At 45.2% G+C, this 24,776-nt stretch overlaps 2 long non-coding RNA genes across 2 annotated transcripts in view; one reads left to right on the top strand and one right to left on the bottom strand.

The window, feature by feature from the left end:
- LOC113633579 (uncharacterized) overlaps positions 1-24,776 on the top strand; it is an 88,800-nt gene that overhangs the window by 46,010 nt on the left and 18,014 nt on the right. Inside the window, exons 5-7 of the long non-coding RNA XR_003438257.1 lie at positions 13,721-15,082; positions 21,329-21,449; positions 22,871-22,964. This is a non-coding gene — a long non-coding RNA (uncharacterized LOC113633579). The remainder of the gene's footprint in view (positions 1-13,720; positions 15,083-21,328; positions 21,450-22,870; positions 22,965-24,776) is intronic.
- LOC113633581 (uncharacterized) lies at positions 11,452-18,858 on the bottom strand. Its single transcript, XR_003438259.1, has 3 exons — positions 17,843-18,858; positions 17,497-17,694; positions 11,452-12,917 (listed from the first exon to the last, which is right to left on the bottom strand). It is a non-coding gene; the product is annotated as an uncharacterized LOC113633581 (long non-coding RNA).

The raw sequence follows: 24,776 nt of genomic DNA on the forward strand, positions 1-24,776 counted from the left end.
GCCCATCCTCTGCAATAAGAGAAGCCACTGCAATGAGAAGCCCGCACACCACAACAAAGAGTAACCACCGCTCACCGCAACTTGAGAAAGCCCGTGCGCAGCAACGAAGACCCAATGCAGCCAAAAATAAATAAATAAAATAAAATAAAATAATTAAATTTTAAAAAAAGTAAATAGGAATCAACCCATGTAGAGTCTTGGATAGATATTTCGGCGTTTCTCCTAAGCATTTGTCTTGCCTGAGACCTGTAGGAAGTAAAGTCTGAGTTAAAGACTAGAGTGGTGACACTTTATGGGGAGGTGAAAGCCCAGGACAGTGAGAGTGAGGAAAAGGGGAGGTGAGGCAATGCAATGCTGCTATCTATGTATTATCATAGATAATACATAGATATCACCGGGTTACAAGGAGTTTCAGCTGCAGAGAAACACAGCTGATCAATTGCCAGGTGTGTTGTTCAGCCCACAGGATTTCTCCAGGAAGCTTACAAGGAAAACCATATTTCAGAGCAATTCTTAGTAGGGAGAAGTGAGGGAGTAATTCATCTGCTTCATATTCTCCTATCTTTATTGCTCGTTGTTTGTATTTCACACTGCAGAAAGCTAACCCCCTGCACTTCCAGAAGGCATCACCTAACCCCGCACCGGTCAGGCTGGAGGTGTGGCATTTTATCCAAACCTGGAAGTTGAGGTGTGGGTGGAATACCAACCAAGAGAAAGAGAAGGACACAATCAAGAGACTCTGAGAAGCACATGGAGTTTGTGTCCAACATACCATTAATGGATTCCATGCAAGAGAGTGACATGGCCTGTCAACGTTGTGGAGAAGAGCCTAAAGAGAGCTAAGAATGGATGTGTGGGAAACAATTGCAATGGTCCAGAGGAAAGTAGTCAGTGTCTAGGGTTGGGGTGGTGGGTGTAGAAATGGAGAAAACTGAATAAATGTGAGAAATTTGGGGAGGTAAAATTGCCAGGGCTAAGGGAATGGTTGGATTTGAGAAATAGGGAAAGCTATCAAGGATGATGTCAGGTTTATGACCCGAGCAGCCTGGTGGATGGTGGCATCATTTGCTGAGATAGGAATATGAGGTAGAAAACCAAGCCTGGAAGGAAAAATCTTGACTTGGAGCTTGAACTTGTGCCTATGAGAAGCCCCACTGGAGATTCTGAGTGGGCAAATGAATATACGAGTCTGATTGTTGGAGCTGTACACATGGATGGTAGGGATTGAATATAGAGTGAGAAAGGGAAGTTTAAAAACTTAACATTTAATGGCTCTGTAAAGAACGATGGACTTGGAAGGAAGATAAAGGAAGAACAAGGCATCTGAAGTGCCTTAAGTAGACTCTTAATTTACTTTTCTAATAACGGTTTAAATATTCTTTGTTACGCATTTAAAAACACTATTCAGAATGACACATGGCAGTGGCAAAGATAAGCAAACGTCTGGCTGTTTGCTTTTTGATCATATCAATAAACTTTTACAATCTAAACAAAAAAAAAAAAGAAAAGAAAAAGAAGAGGCAAAGAAGTAGGAGGAAAATAAGAAGAGCTTGAAGTCCTTGAAGCCCAGGGAAGAGGGTTTCAGGAGCGAAGGGTCCCAAAGAGGGCAGGGGAGAACATAGTGGTCATTAGTCATTTTAGCCAGAGTGATGGGACTGAGGAGTGAGGGGAGCTGATGATAAGGAAGAGGAGTATATACAGCCCTTTCAAGAAGTTTCACTGTGGGCTTCCCTGGTGGTGCTGTGGTTAAGAATCTGCCTGCCAATGTAGGAGACACGGGTTCGAGCCCTGGTCCGGGAAGATCCCACATGCTGCAGAGCAACGAAGCCCGTGTGCCACAACTAGTGAACCTGCATGCCACAACTACTGAAGTCTGCACGCCTAGAGCCTATGCTCCGCAACAAGAGAAGCCACGGCAATGAGAAGCCCACGCAAGGGAGAGTAGCCCCCGCTCTCCACAACTAGAGAAATCCTGTGCACAGCAACAAAGACCCAACACAGACAAAAATAAATAAATAAAATGAATAAATTCATTTAAAAAAAAGAAAAAAGAAGTTTCACTGGGAAAGAGAGAGGAAGGGAATAATAGCAGGAAGGGGCTGTGGGTTGAGGCAAGTGTTTTTGTTTTATCTTAAGAGAGACTTAAGGGTGTCTAAATGTAGATGGGAAGGATTCAGATTCAGGCAAGGGTTGAATATACAGGGGAGAGGAGCCATGTTATAGCATGAGACTCCAGAGAGAGCAGGAGGGGCTGGGATCCAGAGCACAGGTCCTGACCTCAGGATAGGAAGCATCCGCTGAGGGATGGGAGGAAAGGAAAGGAGATGGCGCCAGGGAAGGTGGGGCTGTACCAGGAAGTTGAGGGTCTGGTTCAATGGCTTCAATTTCTAAAGAGTAGGAGGTAGGTCATAGGCAGAAATGTGGGGGGGGGGGGGGGGGGAAGGGGGGGGGGAGGAAGGGTAGGCAAGAGAGTAGAGAGGGTATGAAATAGAAGAAACTTCGAACTTCGTGATTTTGAGAGAACTTCCTTCACGGGCAGGTTGGAGGAAAGATAACTGGGTGGTGGGAAGAGGGAAAATACAGAGGGAGGAAAGAAGGAAGGAAGGGGGTCACAGCCAACCTGCCAGCATCTGCCTCCCTACTTACCTTTTAGCCCATCTTGGCTCTGATCTTCCAGTTCATAGACAAGGAAGCAAATAAGGTGGGTCTGATAGAGCAACTGGCAAGTTTTGGCTTCTAGATAACTGGAAGAGGGTGTCATGTTTATGACTCACAAATATTAACTTAACATAAGAACCAATCCATTTTTGAAAACTCTTCCTTTACTGTGGCATCATGGTGTTACCTCCCAATGTTGACACTAGAAAATAAAATATCGCGAGCGTCCACTAAAATTTTAATAGAGAAGTATGTTAAAAGTCTTTTGTTCCCTAGGCTTTTCTTTTCGGCTAGAACAGGACCTGACTGTTTAACTTGCGGTTAAGGATTATTTGCGCGGGGCACCTTGGTAGGTGAAATGTAGTGGATTTGGCGTCTTGCCCGTGGAACACTGGGCAGGAGCTCCAGTTACAAATTGCAGCTGTATAAAATAACAGGAAATGTGGGGCTTTGAAAGATTCCACTGGAAAGATTAATTATTTGGAAAAGAGTTATGCAGCAGCTTCATGTGTTTTTGGAGAAAAGGTGGCCCACGCCATTTTTAATAGTGCAAAAGAAAATTCTGCTACTAGGAGAGAGAGGGGAAGAGAGGAGCTCTTGTTTCCTGGAAGGGCTCACATTTAGTTTTAAAACCATCTTTATTCTCTTTGTTGGAAGACAAGGAGTTAGAAATGAAAGCCAGATGGAATCCCAGAAAGATCTGAGGCTTAGAAAAGATCAGGATTTCCTAATTCTCTGAGATGACCTCCCTGCTCTTTTTTTTTTTTTCGTTTCTCCCTCTCATCCCCCATCTTGCCCCTCAACATCTAATAATTTCCTATACATCAGTCCACCATGGACATTCATTTTTCTGTAGGAATGTTATTCAAATAAACTCACAACTTCTGGGTAGACAACTGATTCTGGGTTTAGCAACTCTGTGATGTCCAGAAAGATAAACCAACATTTATTGCCTGGCAGGGGTGACCCCAGATGATCAGGCAAGCTGACACACAGCGAGGCTTTCTGAGAACAAAGTGTTTCTACACATTTGAAGTAAAATAATTCAGTCTTTCCAGTGTACTCTGACTGTGAACTGCCAAAAAATTGCAGGGCAGCTGATGTCTAAGGGGAAAACAGCATTTTTCTTGAGTTCTTGAGACATCTATCAATGTCTATAGAGAAGGGATGTATGTCTTCAAGTAGGTTCATCGCTTTGTTTCACCTTGAACATCATTCATCTGAAGTCAGCCCTGGAGAGATTTGTCTGGCTTGAAGGTTTACTTGAGCAATGGAGGGAGGAAATTTTCTTCCTCTATTTCTTCATCTCTCATAATTGAGCCTGACCACTGAATATGAGAAATGTTTGCTCTCCGACGTGATGGGAAATGGGATGTTTAGGTCAATCAACTATTTGCATTGATAAACAGCAACCACTGGAAGACTCTGTGCAGTAATATATGCTTCATAACCAGGTCTAAAGCTGTGAAACTCAGGCTTTCTGAGATAACCAGGACTTCAGGACTTGAGAAGCTGTCAGCGAGTTGGGTCATCATTATAACACGAGTCAGTCTCATGGAAAGTAGATGGGTAGTAAACGGAATATTTCCAGGTACTAGGCGGCCAGAAAAACATAGTTCTGTTAAGTTTCTAATTGAATTTTTAAGTCAGAGAAGTGTGGTTTTATAGAAATTATGATGGAAGTGCATGGTTTCTCCTTACCCCTAAATTCTAATAGCATAGTCTCATGGCTGCCTCAGATGTGAAGGGAGAAGATGAACACGAACCTTGTCTGTTTACCCATGGACTCCATTTTCTGTACTTCCTCCCCACCCCCACCATCCTCTTCTGCACACCTTGACTCTGGTACCCGGGGTCTCTCATCATCTTCAATAATAAACTTTTAATGGCCCTTGTGCTAAGGGTTGAGGATGAGAAAAGACACAGTTCCCGCTCTCAGGGGACATTCATTTTAGCTGGAGAGACATAAGTACACGTCAATCCAGGGAGGTGTATGCTTGCAGCAGAGCGCACAGCCTGGAGCCCGGAAGGAAAGAAGCTGGACCAGGAGAGACCAGAATCAGCATTGCCATTCACCAATCCGTCTGTGCCCCAGAAGTGAAATCAGGAAAAGACTTTGCTTTTATAACACCTGCTGTGTTATTCCCCGGCTCCTGGATGATATCAGAAGCACACAACCCACTGCTTTTTCAGCCTTAACTCAAGTGTTCCTCAGGAGTCTCCTGCTAGCCCAACCTCACTCAAACCCTCACTCATTTAACTTAAAGCTTCTTTCCTTCTAGTCGTGGGAATCCTAAATGTCTCACATTTTTCTATCTATTCTTCTGTCCCTCCTCCAGCCTCTGGTTCCTCCAGGACGGGATACAGGGAGCAAAGATGGGTATAAAGGACAGAAACTGTCTACCTGACTGGGGCCATTATATAGAGCCACTGGGAAGTGGCACAGGTATTGCAGAAGAAGAGGGAACAAGAGAATGGTCATGTCCCAGGTCTCGAGCAAATTCTTTGAGCAGGAAAGAATTCAAAAGCGAGCCATGGTAAAGTGGAAGCGAGTTTATTTAGAGAGATACACATTCCATAGGCAGAAAGCAGTCCATCACAGAAGGTAAGAGTGGGCCCGGGGTGTGTGGTGTGGTTAGTTTTTTACGGGCTGGGTAATTTCATAGGCTAATAATTGGGAAGATTATTCCAACTATTTTAGGGAAGGGGGCGGGGATTTCCAGGAATTGGGCCACCAAATTGGGCCTTACAATGCCAGCCTCAGAACTGTCATGGTGCCTGTGGATGTGTCACTTAGCATATGTTACCGTATTACAATGAGCATATAATAAGGCTCAAGGTCTACCAGAAGTCGAATTTCCCTCCATCTTGGGCCTAGTAGGTTCTAACCAGTTTTTGTGGGTCCTGTGTTTCTCAATGGCTGTGTCATCCTTTTAATGGTTGTGCCCTGCCTCCATCCCTCCTGTCTCACAGGTGAGCCCTCCTGCTTTGTTGAGTTCTTTTGAGGCCCCTATGGAGTGGGAGAGCAGTGAGTGTGCACTCAGCTTTCCTCAGAAAGGACTATACCCCTACAGTCCCCCACTTAAGTGCCCTCGGCTTCCGCTTTTGTTGACAGAGCACTCCCACACATACACCACCCCTCCCCCTACCCTGTGGTCATCTGCCCTGACAAGCAGAGCTTAAAAGACCTTAAAAGAGGGCTTCCCTGGTGGCGCAGTGGTTGAGAGTCCGCCTGACGATGCAGGGGACACGGGTTCGTGCCCCGGTCCGGGAAGATCCCACATGCTGCGGAGTGGCTGGGCCCGTGGGCCATGGCCGCTGGACCTGCGCGTCCGGAGCCTGTGCTCCGCGGCGGGAGAGGCCACAGCGGTGAGAGGCCCGCGTACCGCAAAAAAGAGCAAAAAAAAAAAAAAAGACCTTAAAAGAAATTGGAAAACAGCTCAAAGCTTTTCTCCCACTGTGTCCATTCGAACTCTATTCTGATGGAGAGACCCTCTGAGACCCCCGGTGGGACACAGCTGTTCCTGGGTAGCACTCCCCTCCCTCCGCCATCAGCAGCAGGGGCAGCCAGCACCTCTGCTTTGAACTTCTCCCGTCTTCCTCATAGCAGGAAACCCATGCCAAGCACACCGGGTCCACCTTTTGGGTCCCCTCGCTTGGCTTGAGGGGAAGGGAGCCACCCAGGACTCCAGGACGACTCTCTCCTTAGAATCTTCACGGCTAACATTTAGAATGAATCTCCTGAAGATGAATAAGTGATAGGTTCAGTAAGGCCGAACTCCGGTTCTTCAGGGTTTTTTGTTTTTGTTTCGTTTTGTTTTGTTTTGTTTTTTAATTTAACAAGTCCTGCCCACATGGTCCAGCACCTTTCTTTTAAAAAAGAGTGTTCTTGTTACCTATTTTATCAGTTTAGGGGGCCTCAGCTCTGCCTAAAGGAACAAGGAAAGTCCTGTACTACCTCTCTGTTACTCTTTTTTTGGGGGGGAGTGGGTTGTGGTTGTAATTTTATTTTATTTTTGGCCTTTATTTGTATTGAAGTATGGTTGATTTACAATGTTGTGTTAGTTTTGGGTGTACAGCACAGTGATTCAGTTATACATACATACATATATATGTAAATCTATTCTTTCTCAGATTCTTTTCCATTATAGGTTATTACAAGATATCGAATATAGTTCACTGTGCTTAACAGTAGGCCCTTGTTGGTTATCTATTTTATATATAGTAGTGTGTATCTGTTAATCCCAAACTCCCAATTTATCTCTCCCCACCCCTGTTATTCTTAATGAAAGAAATATCTACAATTTGTATAGCACTTCCTCAGGGCACCACTAGACACTGTGTGCCATGTGGATGGTACCCCCTAGAGTTGTGCAGCACACAGCCTGCACAGCTGAGGTGGCAGCCTTGTGATTTATGGTTTTGCTTTAAGAGCTATAGGCTCTTTCACATACATAATAGCAGTAGTTGTCTTTTTTTTTAAGCATATAGAATGTACCAGTATAAATTACACAGTACAGCGTATACACTTTTGCTCAGCACTAAGCAGACAGGATTTGAATTTGTCACCTCAGGCCATGCTCTTTTTCCTTTTGGATTCCACCAGTTATCCTACAGATGAGCAAACTCCAGCTCAGAGAGGTAGCACAGCTGGCTTTGAGTCGCACAGCGTCTTCCGCTTTATTTCACAGACTTAACGTATCTTGAAGAATGTGATCTTAAAGGAGAATCTCAGGGAGAGGCATAATAATATTGAACACACACGCACACACACACACACACACACACACACACACACACACACAAGATATGGCTCAAGCTTTTGTAGCATCTTTCTGTTCCTTTCCTCTATGTATAGTTGTCTGGGCGTCTTGAGGGAAGGTAGGCTGGGATGGCAGGCGATCCTGAGAGGGGAGCCCTGCATGTATTACCCACAGAAAGTGTTTGGTTCTCTTAGCTTGGATTAAAAGAAAGAAAGAGGTTAAATGTAAGGTGGACTCAATGCAAATCCAGCAAGTGAAATTGAAATTCTGTAACCCAACACTTGTGTTTTTTCAAAAATGAATATTTACTGATTTTTTCTGACTAAATATAATACATGCTCAAGTAGAAAATTTATGTGATACTGCAAAGTATCAAGAAAAATATAAAACCCTGTTACCCAAAGATTAACCAGGTTTGTTTATTATTTTAAAACTGACAAAGGGGGCTTCCCTGGTGGCGCAGTGGTTGAGAGTCCGCCTGCCGATGCAGGGGACACGGGTTCATGCCCCGGTCCGGGAAGATCCCACATGCCGTGGAGTGGCTGGGCCCGTGAGCCATGGCCGCTGAGCCTGCGCGTCCAGAGCCTGTGCTCCACAACAGGAGAGGCCACAGCAGTGAGAGACCCACGTACCGCAAATAAAAAAAAAAAAAAAAAAAACTGACAAAGGGAAATTGCACTTTTATTTGCTCCTTATGACTGTCCTATTGGGGCTGAGGTTACAGGCATTTTTTAGTCCTAAGAAGACAGAGAAGACCAGAACTCATATTGTGTAACAGGGAGAATGGCCTACATAAACCTGGACCCAGCTATTCTTAGTCAAAACTACTTTTTTTTCCTCCATCTTCAGTTAAAAGTCAGTCTCTTCTCCCTTAGTTCAGTACTAAAAGTGATTTACAGACTAGAAAAACAATTCCTCCATTATATTAGGGGCTCAATAAATGCTCTCAGTTGAAATGGAATGAAATAGATGGACGATGGGGGCAGGGACCATAGTCTGAGATCTAATGAAATCTGGTCTCATGGAGGAATTAAGGTAAATACATGGGTGGGTCAGAGAGATCTGGCTCTGTCCCTCCTAACTGTTTGACTCTGGGCAAAGGTTCCACATGTGCCCAAATGGACGTAGGTACCAAATATAAGATAGCACTTAACTTTCCAACGGGGAAATCCTCTCGTAATATTTTGGTCAACCTGAGCACATAAAGCTTTTAGTGAGATAGATGAAATTGTGATGTACTTTTTCAATAAATGAATTTAGTTACACATCCACGTTTAATACCATTTATGCAATATAATAAATTAATTTATAAATACCGCTTTTTTCCACTTTCATATTTCACTTAAAAAATCTATTTAAATTCTTCATGTACCTCTTGGTCATCAACGTCCTAACTGCGACTAGACCCATTTATTCGGCATTCTCACTGCCGTCTGGATTGTCGGAGATTCTCTTGGACCCTTTATGGGATGCTTTCCCTGGAAGTTTTATCCCAATCCACAAAGTGTCCATTCGAATAGCATTAGTCAGTTCAGGCCTTCACCGGTCTCTCCAACATAACTGCTCACTGTTCTGCTTTTTAAAGTGATCATAAAAAGCTTGTTTATAGCAACTTCCAGCATTGCAAATGTAAAGTCACATTCCCAGGAATAGCTAACAAACCTGTGTCACATTTTCTCACCTCCTTTTGTACTGAGCTGGTGATCTCTGTGAGCTTCCAAAACTAGAAATTTGGAAAGCATTGGTGTAACATGAGAGGCATGGCAAGGACCCTGTGATGTTGTGATTTATATTAAGAAATATATATGTGGTCTTTTTCCCATTTCTGGTTCAGAGCTCCTAAAATCCTTGGAATTTCCTAAGTGATAAGAGCCATAAGGTGAAATGGGTGTCTTTCATTATTCTTATAATAAGCCCCTTTCAACCACACCTGAATTTATTAATGAGCTGATTTTTGGAAATTCCCAAGATAACCTAAGAATAGGGACTGGTTGCCAGGGGAACCAACCTTGGGATTAGAGAGATGAAATTTTCACTCTCACCAGCTTGAGCTCTGGAGAGGGGCAAGAAGCTGAAGGTTAAATCAATCACCGACAGCCAATGATTTGATCATATATGCACACGTAATGAAGCCATGAGTGACACTCCTAGAGAGGGCACGGAGGCTCTGGTGCCCTTCCCATGTAACTGGCCCTATGCATCTTTCCCATCTGGCTGTTCCTGAGTTATATCCTTTTATAATAAATGGGTAATCTAATTTATTTATTTTATTCATTTATTTTTGGCTACCGTTGGGTCTTTGTTGCTGCGTGTGGGCTTTCTCTAGTTGCAGTGAGCGGGGGCTACTCCTCGTTGCAGTGTATGCACTTCTCATTGCGATGGCTTCTCTTGTGGAGCGCCGGCTCTAGGCGCACAGGCTCACTAGTTGTGGCGCACGGGCTTAGTTCCTCCATGGCATGTGGGATCTTCCCGGGGCAGGGCTTGAACCCGTGTCCCCTGCAATGGCAGGCGGATTCTTGCCACTGCGCCACCAGGGAAGCCCACAAATGGGTAATCTAGTAAGTAGAGTGTTTTCCTGAGTTCCGTGAGCCACTCTAGCAAATTAATGGAATCAAAGGAGGTGGTCATGGGAAACTCTGAATATAGCCAGTCGGTCAGAAGCACAGGTGACAACATAGATTTGCCATTGGCATCTGAAGTGGAGGCAGTCTTGTGGACTTGACCTGTGAGATCTAACTACGGGTAGATAGTGTCAGAATTGAGTTGAATTGTAGGCACCAGCTGGTGTCATAGAATGCTTGATGTATGGAAAACCCACACATCTGGTAACCAGAAATGCCAGAAGTGTTAAGTGTTAGTAGGAAAGGAAGCACACAAGAGTGTATTTTTCCTTTACAGACCCCAAAATAAAGTACTCCCCTCTCTTCTGGGCCATAACTTTAGGGGGAAGAAAACCTTGCCTCATTGGTAGACATATACACTTTAGACATATTGGTAGACATATACACTGTGGTTAACATTTTTACACTTTACATGCCCAGGTATAAAATGTAGGTAATAACTGTTAGAATTAACTGTGGGCTCCTGGAGGGCAGGAATTTATTCCTGCATCTAATTTATTCATCCTTGTCCTCTGTGCCCAGCACAGCGACTGGCTCATAACAAGTGCTCAATTATATATTTCTTGGACAAGTGAATGAATCCAAAAGCATTACTTAGTTTACAAGGCAAGCATCCATTTCAGTCTGCAAGACTGTCTGAACCCCAGGCTCTTCTCACACGTTCGGGTGGGGGAACTGGCCCAAACCAAGTGATTACGTAGGCTAATGTGTCACACCCATGACTGTAGTCCAGTGCTTGGAACAGTGCTCCACGCATATGGATTTCAAAACCCACCTAAGTTAGAATGTATTCAGACAAGACGCTGATTTTGAATGCTGCCACCTCTACTCCCTCTGGCACAGCTCTGTAACTTCCCGCACTTTGTGAAGCCCAAGGGGTGGCGGAGCAGAGGTTGATTGACTCTGGGAGATCAGTCTGGGCCTGTGGTGGGGCTGGGGAACCCTGGACCCGTTACTAAGACAACATCTGAAAATAAAGGACTAGCAGCCAGAAGCGAGTTTGATTCACAAGAGTGTGGAAGCCGGGTGGCGTTTCCATGGACAGGTCAGAACACCCATAGAAAGAAATCATGAGGAAACTTTAATAACCAGACAGGACATGGTCAGAAAACCCAAACTGAATTATATTTAGTTAAACAAGTATCACTCCACCACCCTGGTTTTTCTGTTTGCTTTTTTTTTTTAATTTCCTCACATGGTTTTTAATTCACTTTAGTCACTCAACTTTTTTTTTTAATTAATTTATTTGGCTGTGTGGGGTCTTAGATGCAGCACGTGGGATCTTTTGTTGTGGCGCTCGGGCTCTTCCTTGCAGCTTGTGGGCTTCTCTAGTTGTGGCGTGGGGCCTCCAGAGCTCACGGGTTCAGTAGTTGCGGCGCGCGGGCTTAGTTGCCCCGCGGCACGTGAGATCTTAGTTCCTGGACCAGGGATCAAACCCGCGTCCCCTTGCATTGGAAGGCGGACTCTTAACCACTGGAGTCCCACCACCCTGTTTTTTTAAGGAGACTTTACCACAAGCCCTTAGGTGCATGTGAGTGCATGTACGAGAGAAGCCTGTACATAATGGGGTACAAGGGGTGACAGCTTCCTATCCTTAAAGGGCTGAAGAAATGGAATCAATAGGGAAGGAGAAAGCAAACATCAGCTGAGCACCAGGCACAACGTTGTGTCTGGTGCTCTCGCCCCGCTGTCAAACAGCCTAGGCTGGAACCCTAGCCCTCCCGCTGACTAGCTGGCTCACCTTAGCCAAGTTAGCAACATCTTTGCTCTCAAGTTTCCCACTTTCAAATGTGAATATCAGTCCCCACCTCATGGGTTTGTGGTGAGGACTGCATGAGTGGATGCATACTGTGGTGGGTTAAAGAGCCACAATAGCTTTGTTATTTCTCCCATCAGATAGTGGAGTCTATTTCCCCTCCCCTGGAGCCTGGGCTGTCCCTGTCACTGGTTTGACCACATGATCAGCAGAATAATGGCCTCCCCAAAAGAGTGTAGAAATTGAGTGGCAGTTTCATGGATGGGACAGAACCTTCATAACCGGACAGGACATGGTCAGAAAATCAAAATTGAACTTATATTTACTTAAATGGGTATCACTCCACCGCCCAACATCAGAGCACTGGCAGATTTGGTTCATATTTGGATGGCTATGAACCATCTTTCTGGATCATAGATGGCTACCTTTTCCTTATGTCCTTACGTGACAGAAGGGACGAGGGAGCTCTCTGGGGTCTCTTGTGCCCCTTAATAAGGGCATTAATCCCATTTATGAGGGCTCCACCCTCATGACCTAATCGCCTCCCAAAGACCTCACCTCCAAATACCATCACATTGGGAATTAGGTTTCAATTATAAATTTGGGGGTACACAACACTTAGTCTATAGCAGCAGATATTATCACATCTGTGATAGTTGGGATTATTGTTGAACAAATATTCCTCCTTTCTGCTTCTCACTGTGAGCAGAGTGGACTTGGCCTTGTGACTCGATTTGGCCAATGGGATGTTAGCAGTGGCGTTACCAAACCCAAACTTGGGTCTGCTCACCCATGCACAGTAAAACCAATCTACTGACACTGGGTTGTTCTGAAGGGAAGTGCAGAGTTTATTGCGGGACACCAAGCAAGGAGTCCAGGGCATCTAGTGCTCAAAACACATGAACTCACCGATGGGTTTCAGCAAAGAATTTTTAAAGACCAGGTGAGGGAGGGGAGTCACAGGGTATGTGATCAGCTCATGCACAATCCTCTGATTGGTTGATGGTGAGGTAACAGGGTGGTGTCACATAATTAATCCTCAGGCTCCGGTAGGTCTGCGGGATACATGCTTGTGGTCATCTAGTAGTTAATTTATTCCCTTTGGCGGGGTTTTAGCATCTGCAAAACAATTCAGGAAATGTACATCGGGTACTGTTATGTAGGTACTTCAAAGAGGAGCTAAAGCAGAGGATATGGGGAGGGGTCTGTCCTGGGAAGGCCCCATAGGGTCCTGTTTGGTTACAGTGACAAAAGCAGAGTCTTTAAATGTCAGCTTGGGCTTTTGCCATCACCACAAGATGCCCAGGAGGCCTGTAGGTCTCAGAAGAACAAGTGGTATATGGAGAAGAGGATCCCAGCCACACCAAAGACCTTCGAGTGAGGTAATACATGACGATTGCTTTATGCCACTGAGCTGTGGGGTGATTGATACACAATCTTTAGGTGAGAAAATTGAGGTTCAGGGAGCCTTGTTTAAAAACAAGAATAGCTCATGGAAATGTTCATAGTAAAGGAAGCTTTTTATTTAGAGAATCGAATGAAAGTCCTTATATTAGTTTTCTAGGACTGAGCTGACAAGTTACTACACACCGTGCGGCTTACAGCGCTGGAAAAGTATTCTCTCCCAGTTCTGGAGGCTAGTTGTCTGAAACCAAGGGGTCAGCCTGACCATGTTCCTTGGGAAGGCTCTAGGGGAGAGTCCTTCCTGGCCTCTTTCTAATTTTTGGTGGTTCCCGGCAATCCCTGGTGTTCCTTGGCCTGTACCCCTCACTTTTCAAAAGTTCACTTTACGTCACTTCGCTTTTATGAAAGATCTACATTAGAACCTGTTTTCACTAACCAAAAGAAATCTGAAGAGGAATTTGGCTTTTACCCCCCAAAAAGGCGAAAAGTGAAAATAGCGTTCACCATTGGTTTTGCAGGAGCTGTTATAGAGGCAGCACATCCCCAAGCAGCCAGCACGGCACCACCAAGCTCCTTCCCTGGGAACTACACTCAGCATCTCAACATCCAGCCACCACAGTTTTGAACTGTGTCTGTGAGCACCCGTGCTGCATCTCGATTTATTTTGTGCATCTGTTAGCAAGATGTGTCCTAAGGTAATTGCTTCTTTGCTTTACACGATCTTGGCTTACAAATGTTTTCCTGGGAATGCTCTACTTTCAGATAGGAGGGAAACCGGTAGATGCTTCACTCCACTCTCTTCCTCCATCGTCACATGGCCTTCTTCCTTACCCGTGTCTCTGCGTCTGATTCTCCTTCTCCTTCCTCTTAGGAGGACACCAGTCATTGGATTTAGGGCCGCCCCCCAATCTAGAATGACCTCATCTTAACTAATTACGTCTGCAAAGAGCCTATTTCCAAATAAGGTCACATTCTGAGGTTCTGGGTGGACATGAACTTTGGGAGGACACTACTAAACCCAGTGCAGTTCCTCTGTTTAATACTAGAAAACTAGAGGTATTATTAGGCAGACTATGCTCAAAAGAGAGCTTCAGGCAAAAATTCAGAGAGGGCATCGTTTAAACCTTGAGGGGAACAGGTTGGGAAGACTTGGGGTAGAAGGTAAGACTGAACCTCTGCTTAGGTATGTCATACATCTGTGACAGTTTCGGAGCTGCAAAAGAACACGGTTGAGCGCTGTTGCTCTAGGTCATGTGAAGGTGAGCATTGCTTACTTTGAATAAAACTCTCAAGCCATTTTAGACGCTCACACCATGAGGTACCATTTTCCTTCCACTGGTTTCTCTGTCAGAGCCTTTTGTGATGTGCTTCTGTCCTGATGAGCCCCTCACAGGAGGTGGGGAGCCCTGGATATCACCTCCCTAGTACCTGCTGTCCTCTGGTGACTAATTTCTGGAGGAGTGTATTTCAGAAGTTTGGGAAAACAAATGTGCTATGTGAGTGTTGGCAAGAATACTTTTGAATGTCTACAAACTGGCTATTTCAAAATCAAGCCTGTGTGTGGACAAGACAAAGCTTGAAGTCCTTGGCTAAGACATCATGGGTGCCAAGTTCAAAAGTAGAAGACACCGCTTCTCGAGCTAGTTGATCCAAATACAAAACAGAATGTAAAATGTTGTTACTATATTAAGTCTCACTGTCTCAAATTTTCTTTAACATGCTTGGGCTCTGGGGTCAGGCAGACCCGATTCAAATCCCATTTCTGCTCCCCAGTAGTGATGAGACCTTGATGTGTACCTGCTCTGAGCTTCAGTTTGAAAATCTACGGAATGGTCCTAATACACCTGTGCGAAGACCTGCCATGAGGATTAAATGACAGAGTAAGTGTAAAGGGCCGAGAACAGAGCCAGGTCTGTAGTGGGTCCTCACAATGTTAAAGTTCAGTTCTGTTGCCCTTATCTTCCTGCATAGAGACAGGTGCCGAAGGATGGAGACGTATTACCGTCATTGATCTCGGGAGAGTCCCCAAGTGTGAGGCTCGTGCATCCTTCTCTCCCACCACCAGTCTTTATCCTCGGCACATACAAAGGGCTGGGGCAGGGAGACACCAGAAATGGGAATTTGGAAGGAGACTGGACAGTGCAAAGACGAGGGATGAAAGAGACACAAAAGCACCAGGGAAGGAAGCGTTTGTTTTTTCTTTGGTACGCAGTGGGCTTTTTGCCCCTTATGGAAGGAGGTCGAGGCATCGATGGTCCTGCAGAGGAAGAGTGGAAGAGTGAAGGCTCGCTAAGGCTACAGGCAGGAGGAAGAGGTGCACAGGGGTCTGCGGAGACTAGGAAGATGGGTCAGGACAGAAGAGCCTGGACTGTCCCCCCGAGCCAAGTCGAGAGAGCAGGGCGGGTCGGAGGAGGACAGACAAGCTCATCTAATCTAGCTCCTGGTAACAGCAAGTGGGGTCACCGTGTCTGGGCCACTTCACATAATAATTAGAGCTAACATTTACAGAGCACTTACCACAGCTGTATATCAACTCATTTAATCTGAATTACAGCTCTACCAGGCGGTTACTGAGGCCCAGAGAAGGTGTGGTTACCAAAAGGTGATCCAGTGATCCTTACCTCCTGGTGGGACACCCCTGAGGAATTCCCTACCACACTGAACCTTCAGGTTGGGAACTAGGGCCGCCCTGCCCCTGATACTTGCCTGTGACCTTGCTTTTGGAGGACATGTTTCTGCAGCTCAGCCTTGGCACCCTGTGCAAAAGCTGGTGGCATCTGTCCCTCTGCCACAGGAAACAGACACTGAGACAGTCCTGCCTCACACCCTGAGGTCCTGAACAAGCCAGGCCTGCCCCTTCCTGTCTATCCTCTGAGGGCTGGGAGAAGACAGGCATGATTCTGGTGGTGAAGGAGGGCGGTGAGGACTTTGCCCCAACTCCTGAGTATACAACAGTTCCTGCTGTCAGGGAATTGAAAAAGCTTAAGGAGGCAAAGCTTTTTGTTCTATAATTATGGTGGGTAAGAAATTTAAAGGGCAAGTACCACTAGGAGCAAGAGGTAGGCATTGACTTGAACTCACATTAAGTCTAAAGAATTCTGAGAGCTGAGTTCAGAGCAACTGGGGCTCCGGTTGGAAGTGAGGGACAAAAAGAATCCACAGAGGAAGAAAAGGCAGGAAGAAGAGGAAGGCTTGGTTTCACCAAAATAAACAATAGTTCCTCAAACTAGTCCTGCCTGGAAGTGCCCTTTAGGTCCGTTTCCTAAAATCTCCAGATTTCAGCGAAGACGCGGCAGGCTAAGCAGCTGACTGAAGGACACGGGGGTGGGTGAAAGTAGCTGGATTCACTCACCGGACACAGGTTTGCCAGAAAAGGAAGTGAGGGTGTCAGGGACATTATTTCCACTTCCTGGATACACATTCAAACATGCAACAACTGAGTCCTAACAGGACGAGGCAATAAAATAATCGAGCACCCCAGGCGGTACCACACCCCACGCCAATTCAGAATAGAGTAAGAACTAGTAGTCGTATTTATAAGGCTTCCAAAGAGCAATGCCTAGCTGCCACCTTAAATCTAAAGGACCACAAAGATACCTCAAGAATACTTCTTTAAAAATCCAGCTCTGAAAAGATTGGACACAACCTCTTTGCCTTTTAATAAAATTAAATAAATTGTGGTACATTCAGACAATGGAATACCATGTGGCCTCTCCAGAAACCGAGCTGTTTTCTAGGTAGTGGTATGGAGTAATTACCAAGATAAATGTGAAAAAAGCCAGAAGCAGAACAGTCTGGATAATATGCTACGTAGAGTGCAAAGTACATTTTACATTTGCAGAAAATCATAACATACCCATGTTCTTGTATATGCGTAAAATGTCTCTAGAATACCCATGAATGCGTATGAGCTAGTAAAAATAATGACGGCGTTATAAGTCAGGACAGAGATTCTCCTTATGGGGGGGGCATGCAGGGCGCTTCTGGGATGCCGCTGATTTTCTGTTCCTGACCTGGATGCTGGTTACGCGATGTGTTTAGTTTGTGAACACTCACTGGTCTGTATTTAGGATTTGTACACTTTTCTATGTTATACTTCAAAAAATTTTGGAAAAAGTTTTTGATTAATAAATAAGTAAAAGAATATAAATTTTAAAATAATTTTGAATGATAATGAAAACATAACTCCAAACTCAGGCAATGCAGGAGGTTCTCAGCCCCTTTCCCGGCAGATTAGTCCTGACTATCACTCACACGCCCCCCTGATTCAAGACTGGGGATGAAAGAGGCTTACGTTTCAGCGGTCCCCAATCTGGCCTCATTTACTCTTCCTTCACGCTGACCTCAGCCTCCTGTTTATCAATTGCTTCAGGACTTTTTTTCTTTTCCCAAAACAGATTAAGCCACAGTTGTTCATCTGTTCAACAAAGTCTGCCCACTGTGCATGCAGTCTGTGGCTCTGCAGGGCTGGGTGCTGCAGAAAAACTGCTGGCTGTGAAACAGAAGGGGAGTTGTTTTATTTCAAGCCGGTACTTTTCAGCGTGAGCAAGCGTATTTCTTGTTTTAAAAAAAGAAAAAAGAAAAAAGGTGAAGACTTAATTCCTTGATCTCTTAGATTGAGGAGAAAGAAAAAAACATACCGTTTTCCTCACACAAGGTGGTGATATTTTTCTTAAAGGGGTCACAGATTGTCCCAGAAAGAAAAAAATCAAGTGCTCTCCAACCCCACTTTCAAATTTGATCCTAGGCATTCCCTTTGAGGAAAGTTGGGTGTCTGCCCAGGAAGTTTGGAGCAGTGGCCAAGATTCACTCATACCTGGGATATATAGCCTCCTGGAGAAGGGGCAGGCAGGAGCTTGGCATTTACTGAAGACCTACTGTGTGCCGAGCACTGCGTTTGATGCTTCCACCATTATTACATTCATATCACAATAACTCTAGGAAGTGGATACCGCTATTTTGCCCATTTTACAGAAGGAAACTAAACCTCTGAGTGCTTATCTCACCCAATATGTACTGGCTTAAAACAACACATTATTATATTGCTTATGATTCTCTGAGGCTCAGCTGGAGGTGAGGGTGTCTCACTTGGGGTCTCTAATGCAGGTGCGCTTAGGCATTGGCTGTGGCTACAGTTAGTTATCTGAAGGCTCCACTGAGCTAGATGTGCAAACACAGCTTTGTTGCACAAATGCTAGCTGGGGCTGTCACCCCAGAGTACCGACAGCAGCCTCTCTGAGAAGGAATGTCTCAGGAACATTCTGAGAGCCAGGCAGGGGCTGCAAGTCTTCTCTGCCCTAGCATCACTTCTACTGCACCCTCTTGGTCAAAGGAGAAGGGGAATCAAGTCTGCCTCTCAATGGGAGGAGGAGTAGAAAAGAATTTGCAGCCATCTTTAATCTATCATACCTGAAAGTGGTGAAGCCAGGATTTGAAGCCAGGTCAGCCTGACTTCTTCCTTTACGGTCACCTTCGGCTTAATTGTGAACTTGCCCAAGTACTGGAAATGGCCATTATCAATTCTGGTGTTTGAAAAGGAAGGTAGGTGGCAATATCAACACCACTTATATAACATCTTGTCAAAGATGCCAGTGCGCGGACTTCCCTGGTGGCACAGTGGTTAAGAATCCACCTGCTGATGCAGGGGACACGGGTTCGAGCCCTGGTCCGGGACAATCCCACATGTGGCAGAGCAACTAAGCCCGTGTGCCACAACTACTGAGCCTGCCCTCTAGAGCCCGCGAGCCACAACTACTGAGCCCACGCACCACAGCTACTGAGCCCGTGTGCCGGAACTACTGAAGCCCGTGCGCCTAGAGCCTGTGCTCCGCAGCAAGAGAAGCCACCACAATGAGAAGCCCACGCACCACAACGAAGAGTAGCCTCCGCTTCCTGCAACTAGAGAAAGTCCACGCGCAGCAACGAAGACCCAACGCAGCCAAAAATAAATAAATAAAAAAAATTGTTACTTTAGAAAAAACTTATGAATTGTTCATTAAAAAATAAAAAAAGAATGCCAGTGTAGGCTGCACCAAGGTCTACCAAAAAGGGCCCCAGTCTTCCCTCTAACCACAGGAAATTGCTGTCTTTTCTAACAACATGTGAGCATCTTGGGAACCACTGAGTCCAATGCCCGCAAGCCTCAGAGATGCCAGGCTGCCCTCCTTCTGAGGTGGCTGATTTTTCCGCCATAAGATGCTAGGCCCTAGTTGAACCTGGACATGTAGGTTAGGCGTTCTCTGGAGGCTCTCGAACAAGTGCTACTTGTAATCCTAACCAAAGGTCTGTGAGCTTCAAAACTAACTTTTTACCATGGTTCTTTTTAGACATCAGAGAGCCCCAGCCACACTCCCCTGCCACCAACCTACTGTCCCTGCAGTAACCCATCCTCTCTAAAGACCCATCTGTGCAACCATCTTTGGTTCATCTCTGTTGTTGTGTCCTATGCTCCTCCAGATTTTTCTGCTATGCTGTCTGGTGCTATGAGATGAAGGTGTGAATGGGCTTCACTAGGGTACAAGACAAGCCCGGTCATCCCGGGGCACTGAGGTTCAGTCAAAGCCAGTCATAGAGGGATCCAGCCCTGGGAAATTAAGGTCTTCCCCCAAGAGGTCCTGGACAGGGTGTTTCATTCCTGCAGCACCCCTGCAGCTTTTAGTCATTCCTTGAATGCTCCATTGGTGCTATGCCTTGCCAGGCACTGCCTTTCTCATCGTCTCATTCTAAGCACCTCTTCCCTGGCCTCAGTTGCCTTCTCTCCTCGGAGAGGCTCCCAGACCCCACCTCTGGTGAAGAGTCATCTGCTTCAAGCATTCACTGAATAAAGAAACTTCACTGTTAAATTTTAGAAAAAGATTTTAAAGATGAGGGGAGGAGGCAGCTTAAAGAATCTGAATGCTGCAAAGTGGAGAGTTTAAAACCTAATTGCTTTTGGACTTCCCTGGTGGTGCAGTGGTTAAGAATCCAACTGCCAATGCAGGGGACATGGGTTTGAGCCCTGGTCTGGGAAGATCCCACATGCCGCGGAGCAACTATGGCCACAACTAGTGAGCCTGCGCTCTAGAGCCCGGGAGCCACAACTTCTGAGCCCGTGTGCCTATAGCCCGTGCTCCACAACAAGAGAAGCCACCGCAATGAGAAGCCCGGGCACCGCAACAAAAAGTAGTAGCCCCCGCTCGCCGCAACAAGAGAAAGCCTACGCGCAGTAACGGAAGACCCAACGTAGCCAAAAATAAATAAATAAATTTATTTAAAAAAAAAACCAGGGGCTTCCCTGGTGGCGCAGTGGTTGAGAATCTGCCTGCCAATGCAGGGGACATGGGTTCGAGCCCTGGTCTGGGAAGATGCCACATGCCACAGAGCAAATAGGCCCGTGAGCCACAACCACTGAGCCTGTGCGTATGGGGCTTGTGCTCCGCAACAAGAGAGGCCGCGACAGTGAGAAGCCCGCGCACCGCTATGAAGAGTGGCCCTGCTCGCCGCAACTAGAGAAAGCCCTCGCACAGAAACGAAGACCCAACACAGCCAAATAAATTCATTTAAAAAAAAACCAACTAATTACTCTTTACACATGGGCCTGGAAATGGTCTCAATCAATGTTTATTGAATGATTAAGCAAACTTTACATTCATACTGTTCGTAAATAAGAGGATTTTTAAAATAAGCTAATCGTTAGATGAGATTGCAAGAGGGAGTTAAACTCAATTAAGAGGATAGTTCTCAAACCTTTTGTTTTATCCATTCCAAATAATAGGCATCTTACAAATTTCAAGTGTGCCTTAGGTATTTGTTAAAGAAAGTCTAAGACTTGTCTCCATTAGGCAAGATTTCATATTGGTTAGTTTACGTCGGCGCTTAAAAGCAATAACGCTGCATAGCTTTCAAATAGACCTTCTAATTTTTTACCAATTCAAAATGATCTCTAAACTTTTCACCCACCGTACACCAAATAGTCTCCTGGCAAAATAGATCTTAAGAATAAAGCTTAGTGTTTTCATCTGTCAAATAGAGATAGAAATGGGTGTATCACCACTGTATCATACTGTGGTCACTGAGACTTAAGTGAGATTGGGACAGAAAAATATTTAGAGAAATTGACAATTTTCCCCCCTATGTTTATTTCCTAGTGTCCCTTGCCCTACTCCTGATTCTGTCTGTAGTCTTTCCTTATCGTCTTGAAGTCAGTAGCATTTATTGCCTCAGGGGAAGAGTGATAAGGCAGAAAAACCAGAAAACTACTTAGGACTGGTAAGAATGAAGCCTTTTGAACTGCAAAAATTTAACCCTTGAATAATTGAAGCATGAAGTTTGCGCCATAAATATTAGAAATGGAAAAACTGAGAACTAGGCATACAAGGATTATCAAAACCCTGGAAGGGAGGAGAGAAGCAGAGGGGAGGCAAAACATAGGTAGTAGGTCCCTGAGAAAGGGGCTTCGCCCCTCTCCCCTCCACCCTCCTGGAGGAGAGGTGGTGGTGTCCTCCGCACTCAGGGGCTGAGGAATTTGTCAGACAGAAGCGCCCGGCAGGAAGGTGAGGTGTGTGGTTCTCTTGGTGAAGTGGGAGGTGGTTTTGAGGCACCAGAGAGAACCATGGCTTTAAGGTGTGGAGCAAAGGGGCAAAGCAGGCCGAGGCATGATGGAATGTCAAGTCTGCTAATTCGGACTGATAACGTTAATTTGCATATCATGACCCACAGAAAGGAGGCCACCCCAGGGGCCCCGCCCATGACACAAATCTAAACCTAAGTTCCCGCACGGAATCCTATACCTACCAACCACAGTCCTCCAGCTCGGCTTTAGCCAGCTGATCTCACCCTAGAAAACAAGACCTGCTCGCCTTATAAGGGGAGCTCTGACCCCTTAGCCAATCATGCCCTGTTTCTGCACTGCCTCTTCTAACGCTCTATAAACTCGCTTTCGTCCAAACATCCTCTGCAAGAGTGCTCCCCTGCTTGTGAGTCACTGCACTCTCCCAGTCTGTGGCTTGGTTTCCCTTGAGTAAGGGACATCAGACTCGAATTTTTTTACTTTTGTCACTTGACAGGATGTAATGGTAGATGCCAGGACGTTGAATCCCAGCTACTCCCCGTCATCTGGAAACGTAGACAAAACCTGGGATAGAGCAAGGGCCAAATCAAGTGAAATTAAGTTTCTGCCACCCAGCAGAATGAGCATTAAAAATAGAAATTAAAGCCATTTATAGAAAAGGTAAATTAAATGACATTATTCAGTGGGACTTCCCTTGTGGTCCAGTGGTTAAGAATCCACCTTCCAATGCAGGAGACGCAGGTTCGATCCCTGGTCAGGGAACTAAGATCCCACATGCCGTGGGGCAACTGAGACCGAGCACCGCAATGAAAGGTCGCACATGCCACAGTGAAGATCTCATGTGCCGCATCTAAGACCTGACACAGCCAAATAAATAAAACAATTAATTAACTTAAAAAATAAATGGAATTATTCAATTCCGCATATGTCATCCAGACCTTGAGATTTGCCCCGACTCTAAGAAAATGTGTGTAAGTTCCTGATATATGAGGTGTGCTCAATAAATGCTAGTTAGCATTATTATTATTACCTTTGATCCCAGGACAAGATACTAAGAAAGTCCTATTACGTTCTCTTAGAGAACGAAAGAAGGAAAGGGGTTCTCTTTATTTCCACCCAGGGACACCGGGTTAATACTATGAGCAGTCATGGTGGGAAAACAGACATGGACAGCCCAAAGAAGACAGCAGTGGAGCATCTCCATGACCAGTAGGGTAAGTTCCCTGTTTTCTTTGTTAAGATTGACTTGACTACTTATGGACTTCTGTAGAGACTACAATGTATTCATCAAGATCAGTTTCCTTTGGGGTACACAGTGAGACTATATTTCCTAACTTCTCCTAGAAAGTTAGGTGGGATCATGTGACCAATTCTGGCCCATGGAATGGGGCAGAGGTGAGACATGCTACTTCTTGCACCCTAAAAGCCTCTCATGTGATTCTCTACAACTGGAAGCAAAGTACTTTCAGGACCTAGGAGTCAGGCAGAGCCACAAACAGGAAGAGCCTGGATTCCTGAGAAGCCCTTTAGAGGAGAGCCATAGACCTAGGACACTTGGGTTGGACTGTTCCAAAGCGAGAAATAAACTTTCCTTGGGTTAAGTCATTGAAACGTGGAGCTGTTTGACATAGTGGTCAACCCTAATACACGCTGTGTAAAAGAGTAAGTTTGTTGAGTTCGTTTCAAACGTGATCGTGGCTCCCTACTTCTGTACCCCTGCCTCTGTCGCCTGTCATAGCACTCAGACATTTTTAGCATCCTTCCCAGAAGTCCAAGAGACATGAGCACAACAGCAGCTTACTTGCCTCCTAAATGTCCTTTGGGATTTAGGCACTTAAAAGAGTGAGCATAAGACGGTTTCATTTCAGGAACTTGAAAATCCTAGATCGAGAGAATTTTAGAAATGGGAGGCACATTTGTAGTCATCTGGTTTAACCATTAAAACAAGCGAGGCGGAAACTGAAGGCCTGGGGACAAAGTACTGACATAAGTCCAACAAACTGGATAGTACTGAAACCAGAATCAGCGCCCACTTCTTCAGAGGTCTGTTCATTGTGCCTGTTGATGCATCTGGACGCCTAGCAAGCATCACACTAACAAGTCAAGCTTTAGAACTGGACCAAGCTGGACTCAAATTCTGGCTTCCCTCTTACCAGGTGGACCTTCTCAGGAATAGCATCTGACATCTCTAAACAGCATTTAACCTCATGTGTAAAACAAAGATAATAATAATAATACTTTCCTCTTAGTGTTATTATATCAACTAAACAGATTAATGCATTTGGAGTGCTTAGCACACAGCTGACCCTAATAAAATTTTATGTTGTTAGTTTCTGCCGTTATTTAAAAGAATACCAAAGTTGGATCAAACAGTGCAGCAGCCTTAACCAAAGAACATCCCACACAGCTGGAGCGTAACTTCTGCATTCTCTACTCATGCTTTTGAAGGAGTTCAGGACATGCCACCCCAAGATATACTGCTTATATTGATTATTTTGAGTTGAAGCCAGTTGAAATGCAGAGAGAGGCTCTCTCTGAACTCCTCTTATCTGCCTAAAGACAGATCCTCCAAAAAGAGCTCAATTGTCATAAATCTCCTCCCCCAGGAAGGCATTTTCATTAACCTAGGAAGATCAACTCTCACCACAGGAAAGGAGAGTGGAAGTCCACATCACACCCTGACAAACTTTGTCGCAATCTTATCTCTCATCTGTTCTTCTAAGGGCCCATTTATCTTTCCTTAAAATAATTTACTCTCCCCTAAGGGACCTGTACACCCCTTCCCTTCCCCTATTAAGAGGACACATAAAGTCTCAAATCCCACCACTTTTTTGGGTATTCACTTTTCCCCCTATCATGCCCCATCCATGTAATACGAAAAGATAATGAATTTGTATATCTTTTCTCCTGTTAATTTGCCTGTTGTCCATTTCCTGTTTATTTCATAGACACAGCTAATGAACCTAGGAGGGTACAAGGAAAGTCTTTCCTCCCCTGTACTTCTTTTGGGGCATTGATTCCTTACT

This window comes from Aethalodelphis obliquidens, unplaced genomic scaffold (genome assembly GCF_003676395.1).
Source record: "Aethalodelphis obliquidens isolate GAN/ISIS:26980383/991018 unplaced genomic scaffold, ASM367639v1 scaffold40, whole genome shotgun sequence".
In the NCBI taxonomy this organism is placed as follows: Eukaryota; Metazoa; Chordata; class Mammalia; order Artiodactyla; family Delphinidae; genus Aethalodelphis; species Aethalodelphis obliquidens.